Raw genomic sequence first — 10,363 nt, 5'->3', positions numbered from 1 at the left:
CCCCAGCCACCTTCGGAGCATGCGCATTTCGTTTTCATTGTAATGACGTCCGAGTAAATTGTTCGTCTGCCAGGAAATAGAACGTGAAGATATTTTATAGCAATTGGAATAAAAAGAGGTGAAAAATATTTACTTTTCCTACGCAAAAATACGTAGAATTATTTCAATCATTTATCAAAAACAAATTGATTTTGTATCGTTAACTCAATTGATATTTAACAAAAAATATCTTAATCATTTATACACAAAAAAGCACATATATTAATGATACAATAATACAATAAAAGCCAAAAACGCAATTTATATACACTCTGTGCCAGAATTATATGCAAATCGATTTTTTGTTCTGACTCTGATATGTTTTAATAAGAATTAGTGAAGCTTGGCACGTTATATGGCAACAATAACATATGCAGAGATATAAAATTTTAAGCTGATCTGCGCAATAGTAAAGAAACGGTAGCCATTTTGGTGACCCATAAACGACTGGGCTTATTTTTTTTTAATTTCACGCAAATGTATTCATGTGCCTCTCAGTATTCCTAGAAAGATTTTGTATCGGAATGACTTCGATAAGTATCGATAATCGAAAACATCCGTTGAAAAAATGAACAGATGATTTGGACTAAAGTTAACGCCTGATGCAGCCTAACATCACAAGCTCATATGAGAAATTTTATTAACGTACAAGCAGAAAGGCCCATCATATAAAATCAATTGTAGGTTCTTTAATATAACAGGGCGCATTCAAAATTAATATTTAGAAAAAAATTGCATTGATTTTGTATTTTAAACTTTATTCAAGCCATTATATAAAGATTAACGTATAACATTGTCATATAAACGTTAAAAAAAGTTGTTCTGGGTTGACTAAAAAATGAATGAAAAAAAATGGCTGCCTAATTTCTTTATATGCCTGCAATGTTACCACCTGATAAGCAAATGGGATGCTCCTGGTTGGAGATAAAAGAGGCCTGATTTTTCAGATTTTTCGTTGTTCATATTGGAGAGTCTTTTTACACAGGAATCACCACTTATGAACGCCCAGAGGCCACTCGAGCATAAGCGTTAAAGGGTATACATTAGTCAATGTAATTATAGCGTAGTAAACATAAGTAGTGGGAATTTTGTTAATTGGATAACTTAGGGGAACGGTTCATCAAGAACTTGTTTATGTTGGACTTGAAGACAATCAGATTCTAGTCAGCTAGAAAGCAGGCAATCGGAAGAAAGTTCCACAAGCGTGCAGTTTTAAGAAAGAAGCTTTGTTTATGGGATCTATATTTTGGTTTTGGCACAGATAAAAAGTGTGGGAAATTATTGATAGTAGTTTTGGTTAGATGAGTGTTTTTTGTGAGAGTTTGGCGAGGGGGAGCATGGATTGAAGCTCACATGAGCATTTGCCATGAAAATAATGATAAAGTAGAGACAGAGTCACAACTTCTCTTCGGTGGGAAAGAGGTTGCAGGAAAGTGAAAAGGGCTCCCCCCCACTAAGCAACGAAGTCTATTTGGAATTCTATCAAGGCAGGATAAGTCCTTTCTAGCAGCTCCTGTCCCGATGTGGCAACAGTACTCCATCGTTGGTCGTACGTGGCTTTTATATTGGTAGAGAATTGGTGGAGGTGATAGTAGTACATGGGAAAGTGGAGGTGATAGTAGTACATGTGAAAGTGGGGGTGATAGTAGTACATGTGAAAGTGGAGGTGATAATAGTACATGTGAAAGTGCAGTGATAGTAGTACATGTGAAAATGGAGGTGATAGTAGTACATGTGAAAGTGGAGGTGATAATAGTACATGTGAAAGTGGAGGTGATAGTAGTACATGTGAAAGTGGAGGTGATATTAGTACATGTGAAAGTTGAGGTGATAATAGTACATGTGAAAGTGGAGGTGATAATAGTACATTTAAAAGTGGAGGTGATAATAGTACATTTAAAAGTGGAGGTGATAATAGTACATTTAAAAGTGGAGGTGATAATAGTGAATGTGGAGGTGATAGTAGTACATGTGAAAGTGAAGGTGATAGTAGTACATGTGAAAGTGGAGGTGATAATAGTACATTTAAAAGTGGGGGTGATAGTAGTACATGTGAAAGTGGAGGTGATAATAGTACATGTGAAAGTGCAGTGATAGTAGTACATGTGAAAATGGAGGTGATAGTAGTACATGTGAAAGTGGAGGTGATAATAGTACATGTGAAAGTGGAGGTGATAGTAGTACATGTGAAAGTGGAGGTGATATTAGTACATGTGAAAGTTGAGGTGATAATAGTACATGTGAAAGTGGAGGTGATAATAGTACATTTAAAAGTGGAGGTGATAATAGTACATTTAAAAGTGGAGGTGATAATAGTACATTTAAAAGTGGAGGTGATAATAGTGAATGTGGAGGTGATAGTAGTACATGTGAAAGTGAAGGTGATAGTAGTACATGTGAAAGTGGAGGTGATAATAGTACATTTAAAAGTGGAGGTGATAATAGTACATTTAAAAGTGGAGGTGATAATAGTACATTTAAAAGTGGAGGTGATAGTAGTACATGTGAAAGTGGAGGTGATAATAGTACATGTGAAAGTTGAGGTGATAATAGTACATGTGAAAGTGGAGGTGATAATAGTACATGTGAATGTGGAGGTGATAGTAGTACATGTGAAAGTGGAGGTGATAATAGTACATGTGAAAGTGGAGGTGATAATAGTACATTAAAAAGTGGAGGTGATAGTAGTACATGTGAAAGTGGAGGTGATAATAGTACATTTAAAAGTGGAGGTGATAGTAGTAGATGTGAAAGTGGAGGTGATAATAGTACATTTAAAAGTGGAGGTGATAGTAGTACATGTGAAAGTGAAGGTGACAAAAGTACATGTAAAAGTGGAGGTGACAATAGTACATGTGAAAGTGGAGGTGATAGTAGTACATGTGAAAGTGAAGGTGATAATAGTACATGTAAAAGTGAAGGTGATAATAGTACAGGTGAAAGTGGAGGTGATAATAGTACATGTGAAAGTGGAAGTGATAATAGTACATGTAAAAGTGGAGGTGATAATAGTACATGTGAAAGTTGAGGTGATAGTAGTACATGTGAAAGTTGAGGTGATAGTAGTACATGTGAAAGTGGAGGTGATAATAGTACATTTAAAAGTGGAGGTGATAATAGTACATGTAAAAGTGGAGGTAATAATAGTACATGTAAAAGTGGAGGTGATAACAGTACATGTAAAAGTGGAAGTGATAATAGTACATGTAAAAGTGGAGGTGATAATAGTACATGTAAAGGTGGAAGTGATAATAGTACATGTAAAAGTAGGAGGTGATAATAGTACATGTAAAAGTGGAGGTGATAATAGTACATGTAAAGGTGGAGGGGATGATAGTACATGTAAAAGTGGAGGTGATAATAGTACATGTAAAGGTGGAGGGGATAATAGTACATGTAAAGGTGGAGGGGATAATAGTACATGTAAAAGTGGAAGTGATAATAGTACATGTAAAAGTGGAGGTGATAATAGTACATGTAAAAGTGGAGGTGATAATAGTACATGTAAAGGTGGAGGGGATGATAGTACATGTAAAAGTGGAGGTGATAATAGTACATGTAAAGGTGGAGGGGATAATAGTACATGTAAAAGTGGAGGTGATAATAGTACATGTAAAAGTGGAGGTGATAATAGTACATGTAAAAGTGGAGGTGATAATAGTACATGTAAAGGTGGAGGGGATGATAGTACATGTAAAAGTGGAGGTGATAATAGTACATGTAAAAGTGGAGGTGATAATAGTACATTTAAAGGTGGAGGGGATAATAGTACATTTAAAGGTGGAGGGGATAATAGTACATGTAAAAGTGGAGGTGATAATAGTACATGTAAAAGTGGAGGTGATAATAGTACATGTAAAGGTGGAGGGGATAATAGTACATTTAAAGGTGGAGGGGATAATAGTACATGTAAAAGTGGAAGTGATAATAGTACATTTAAAGGTGGAGGGGATAATAGTACATTTAAAGGTGGAGAGGATAATAGTACATGTAAAAGTGGAAGTGATAATAGTACATGTAAAAGTGGAGGTGATAATAGTACATGTAAAAGTGGAGGTGATAATAGTACATGTAAAAGTGGAAGTGATAATAGTACATGTAAAAGTGGAGGTGATAATAGTACATGTAAAAGTGGAGGTGATAATAGTACATGTAAAAGTGGAGGTGATAATAGTACATGTAAAGGTGGAGGGGATAATAGTACATTTAAAGGTGGAGGGGATAATAGTACATGTAAAAGTGGAAGTGATAATAGTACATTTAAAGGTGGAGGGGATAATAGTACATTTAAAGGTGGAGGGGATAATAGTACATGTAAAAGTGGAAGTGATAATAGTACATTTAAAGGTGGAGGGGATAATAGTACATTTAAAGGTGGAGGGGATAATAGTACATGTAAAAGTGGAAGTGATAATAGTACATTTAAAGGTGGAGGGGATAATAGTACATTTAAAGGTGGAGGGGATAGTAGTACATGTAAAAGTGGAGGTGATAATAGTACATGTAAAGGTGGAGGGGATGATAGTACATGTAAAAGTGGAAGTGATAATAGTACATTTAAAGGTGGAGGGGATAATAGTACATTTAAAGGTGGAGGGGATAATAGTACATGTAAAAGTGGAAGTGATAATAGTACATGTAAAAGTGGAGGTGATAATAGTACATGTAAAGGTGGAGGGGATGATAGTACATGTAAAAGTGGAGGTGATAATAGTACATGTAAAGGTGGAGGGGATAATAGTACATGTAAAAGTGGAGGTGATAATAGTACATGTAAAAGTGGAGGTGATAATAGTACATGTAAAAGTGGAGGTGATAATAGTACATGTAAAGGTGGAGGGGATGATAGTACATGTAAAAGTGGAGGTGATAATAGTACATGTAAAAGTGGAGGTGATAATAGTACATGTGAAAGTGGAGGTGATAATAGTACATGTAAAGGTGGAGGGGATAATAGTACATTTAAAGGTGGAGGGGATAATAGTACATGTAAAAGTGGAAGTGATAATAGTACATTTAAAGGTGGAGGGGATAATAGTACATTTAAAGGTGGAGGGGATGATAGTACATGTAAAAGTGGAGGTGATAATAGTACATGTAAAAGTGGAGGTGATAATAGTACATGTAAAGGTGGAGGGGATAATAGTACATTTAAAGGTGGAGGGGATAATAGTACATGTAAAAGTGGAAGTGATAATAGTACATGTAAAAGTGGAAGTGATAATAGTACATGTAAAAGTGGAGGTGATAATAGTACATGTGACAGTGGAGGTGATAATAGTACATGTAAAAGTGGAGGTGATAATAGTACATTTAAAGGTGGAGGGGATAATAGTACATGTAAAAGTGGAAGTGATAATAGTACATGTAAAAGTGGAAGTGATAATAGTACATGTAAAAGTGGAGGTGATAATAGTACATGTAAAGGTGGAGGGGATGATAGTACATGTAAAAGTGGAGGTGATAATAGTACATGTGACAGTGGAGGTGATAATAGTACATGTAAAGGTGGAGGGGATAGTAGTACATGTAAAAGTGGAGGTGATAATAGTACATGTAAAAGTGGAGGTGATAATAGTACATGTAAAAGTGGAGGTGATAATAGTACATGTAAAGGTGGAGGGGATGATAGTACATGTAAAGGTGGAAGTGATAATAGTACATGTAAAAGTGGAAGTGATAATAGTACATGTAAAAGTGGAGGGGATGATAGTACATGTAAAGGTGGAGGGGATAATAGTACATGTAAAAGTGGAGGTGATAATAGTACATGTAAAAGTGGAGGTGATAATAGTACATGTAAAGGTGGAGGGGATGATAGTACATGTAAAAGTGGAGGTGATGATAGTACATGTAAAAGTGGAGGTGATAATAGTACATGTAAAGGTGGAGGGGATAATAGTACATGTAAAAGTGGAGGTGATAATAGTACATGTAAAAGTGGAGGTGATAATAGTACATGTAAAAGTGGAGGTGATAATAGTACATGTAAAAGTGGAGGTGATAATAGTACATGTAAAAGTGGAGGTGATAATAGTACATGTAAAAGTGGAGGGGATGATAGTACATGTAAAGGTGGAGGGGATAATAGTACATGTAAAGGTGGAAGTGATAATAGTACATGTAAAAGTGGAGGTGATAATAGTACATGTAAAAGTGGAGGTGATAATAGTACATGTAAAAGTGGAAGTGATAATAGTACATGTAAAAGTGGAGGTGATAATAGTACATGTAAAGGTGGAGGGGATGATAGTACATGTAAAGGTGGAGGGGATAATAGTACATGTAAAGGTGGAAGTGATAATAGTACATGTGACAGTGGAGGTGATAATAGTACATGTAAAAGTGGAGGTGATAATAGTACATGTAAAGGTGGAGGGGATAATAGTACATGTAAAGGTGGAAGTGATAATAGTACATGTGACAGTGGAGGTGATAATAGTACATGTAAAAGTGGAGGTGATAATAGTACATGTAAAGGTGGAGGGGATAATAGTACATGTAAAGGTGGAAGTGATAATAGTACATGTGACAGTGGAGGTGATAATAGTACATGTAAAAGTGGAGGTGATAATAGTACATGTAAAGGTGGAGGGGATAATAGTACATGTAAAAGTGGAAGTGATAATAGTACATGTAAAAGTGGAGGTGATAATAGTACATGTAAAGGTGGAGGGGATGATAGTACATGTAAAAGTGGAGGTGATAATAGTACATGTAAAAGTGGAGGTGATAATAGTACATGTAAAGGTGGAGGGGATGATAGTACATGTAAAAGTGGAGGTGATAATAGTACATGTAAAAGTGGAGGTGATAATAGTACATGTAAAGGTAGAGGGGATAATAGTACATGTAAAGGTGGAAGTGATAATAGTACATGTGAAGGTGGAGGGGATAGTAGTACATGTAAAAGTGGAGGTGATAATAGTACATGTAAAGGTAGAGGGGATAATAGTACATGTAAAGGTGGAAGTGATAATAGTACATGTAAAGGTGGAGGGGATAGTAGTACATGTAAAAGTGGAGGTGATAATAGTACATGTAAAAGTGGAGGTGATAATAGTACATGTAAAAGTGGAGGTGATAATAGTACATGTAAAGGTGGAGGGGATAATAGTACATGTAAAAGTGGAAGTGATAATAGTACATGTAAAAGTGGAAGTGATAATAGTACATGTAAAAGTGGAGGTGATAATAGTACATGTAAAAGTGGAGGTGATAATAGTACATGTAAAGGTGGAGGTGATAATAGTACATGTAAAGGTGGAAGTGATAATAGTACATGTAAAAGTGGAGGTGATAATAGTACATGTAAAGGTGGAGGTGATAACAGTACATGTAAAAGTGGAGGTGATAACAGTACATGTAAAAGTGGAGGTGATAATAGTACATGTAAAGGTGGAGGTGATAGTAGTACATGTGCAAGTGGAAGTGATAATAGTACGTATAAAAGTTGAGGTGATAATAGTACATGTGAAAGTGGAAGTGATAATAGTACATGTAAAAGTGGAGGTGATAATAGTACATGTGAAAGTGGAAGTTATAATAGTACATGCAAAGGTGGAATTGATAATAGTACATGTAAAAGTGGAGGTGATAATAATACATGTAAAAGTGGAGGTGATAATATTACATGTAAAAGCGGAGGTGATAATAGTAAATTTAAAAGCGGAGGTGATAATAGTACATGTGAAAGTGGAGGTGATAATAGTACATGTAAAAGTGGAGGTGATAATATTACATGTAAAAATCGAGGTGATAATAGTACAGGAGAAAGTGGAGGTGATAATAGTACGTATAAAAGTGGAGGTGATAGTAGTACATGTGAAAGTGGAAGTGATAATAGTAAATGTAAAAGCGGAGGTGATAATAGTACATGTAAAAGTGGAGGTGATAATATTACATGTAAAAGCGGAGGTGATAATAGTAAATGTAAAAGCGGAGGTGATAATAGTACATGAAAAAGTGGAGGTGATAATAGTACATGTAAAAGTGGAGGTGAAAATATTACATGTACAGGTGGAGGTGATAATCTTACATGTAAAAGTGGAGGTGATAATAGTACATGTGAAAGTGGAAGTGATAATAGTACGTATAAAAGTGGAGGTGATAGTAGTACATGTGAAAGTGGAAGTGATAATAGTACATGTAAAAGTGGAGGTGATAATAGTACATGTAAAGGTGGAAGTGATAATAGTACATGTAAAAGTGGAGATGATAATAGTACATGTAAAAGTGGAGGTGATAGTTGTACATGTGAAAGTTAAGGTGATAATAGTACATGTGAAAGTATAGGTGATAATAGTACATGTGAAAGTGGAGGTTATACTACTACATGTAAAGGTGGAAGTGATAATAGTACATGTGAAAGTGGAGGTGATAATTGTACATGTAAAAGTGGAGGTGATAATAGTACCTGTAAAGGTGGAGGTGATAATAGTAGATGAAAAAGTGGAGGTGATAATTGTACATGTAAAGGTGGAAGTGATAATAGTACATGTAAAAGTGGAGGTGATAATAGTACATGAAAAAGTGGAGGTGATAATATTACATGTAAAAGTGGAGGTGATAATAGTACATGTAAAAGTGGAGGTGATAACAGTACATGTAACAGTGGAGGTGATAACAGTACATGTACAAGTGGAGGTGATAATAGTACCTGTAAAGGTGGAGGTGATAATAGTAGATGAAAAAGTGGAGGTGATAATAGTACCTGTAAAGGTGGAGGTGATAATAGTACATGTAAAAGTGGAGGTGATAATAGTACATGTAAAAGTGGAGGTGATAATATTACATGTAAAAGTGGAAGTGATAATAGTACATGTAAAAGTGGAGGTGATAACAGTACATGTAACAGTGGAGGTGATAACAGTACATGTAACAGTGGAGGTGATAACAGAACATGTAAAAGTGGAGGTGATAATATTACATGTAAAAGTGGAGGTAATAATAGTACATGTAAAAGTGGAGGTGATAATAGTACATGAAAAGTGGAAGTGATAATAGTACATGTGAAAGTGGAAGTGATAATAGTACATGTAAAAGTGGAGGTGATAATAGTACATGTGAAAGTGGAAGTGATAATAGTACATGTGAAAGTGGAAGTGATAATAGTACATGTAAAGGTGGAGGTGATAATAGTACATGTAAAGGTGGAAGTGATAGTAGTACATGTAAAAGTGGAGGTGATAATAATACATGTAAAAGTGGAGGTGATAATAGTACATGTAAAGGTGGAGGTGATAATAATACATGTAAAAGTGGAGGTGATAATAGTACATGTACAATGGAGGTGATAATGGTACATGTAAAAGTGGAGGTGATAATAGTACATGTAAAAGTGGAGGTGATAGTAGTACATGTTAAAGTGGAGGTGATAATAATACATGTAAAAGTGGAGGTGATAATAGTACATGTTAAAGTGGAGGTGACAATAGTACATGTAAAAGTGGAGGTGATAATAGTACATGTAAAAGTGGAGGTGATAGTCGTACATGTGAAAGTGGAGGTGATAATAATACATGTAAAACTGGAGGTGATAATAGTACATGTAAAAGTGGAGGTGATAATAGTACATGTGAAAGTGGAGGTGATAATAGTACATGTGAAAGTGGAGGTGATAATTGTACATGTGAAAGTGGAGGTGATAATAGTACATGTGAAAGTGGAGGTGATAATAGTACATGTGAAAGTGGAGGTGATAGTAGTACATGTAAAACTGGAGGTGATAATAGTACATGTAAAACTGGAGGTGATAATAGTACATGTAAAAGTGGAGGTGATAATAGTACATGTGAAAGTGGAGGTGATAATAGTACATGTAAAAGTGGAGGTGATAATAGTACATGTAAAACTGGAGGTGATAATAGTACATGTAAAACTGGAGGTGATAGTAGTACATGTAAAACTGGAGGTGATAATAGTACATGTAAAACTGGAGGTGATAATAGTACATGTAAAAGTGGAGGTGATAATAGTACATGTGAAAGTGGAGGTGATAAAAGTACATGTGAAAATGGAGGTGATAGAAGTACATGTGAAAGTGGAGGTGATAGTAGTACATGTGAAAGTGGAGGTGATAGAAGTACATGTGAAAGTGGAGGTGATAGTATTACATGTAAAGGTGGAGGTGATAGTAGTACATGTTAAAGTGGAGGTGATAGTAGTACATGTAAAGTGGAGATGATAATAGTACATGTGAAAGTTGAGGTGATAATAGTACATGTTAAAGTGGAGGTGATAGAAGTACATGTGATAGTGGAGATGATAATAGTACATGTAAAGGTGGAGGTGATAGTAGTACATGTTAAAGTGGAGGTGATAG

This window comes from Euprymna scolopes, chromosome 44, assembly GCF_053919585.1.
Source record: "Euprymna scolopes isolate OS-2025 chromosome 44, ASM5391958v1, whole genome shotgun sequence".
Lineage (NCBI taxonomy): Eukaryota > Metazoa > Mollusca > Cephalopoda > Sepiida > Sepiolidae > Euprymna > Euprymna scolopes.
This window is presented reverse-complemented; position numbering follows the sequence as displayed.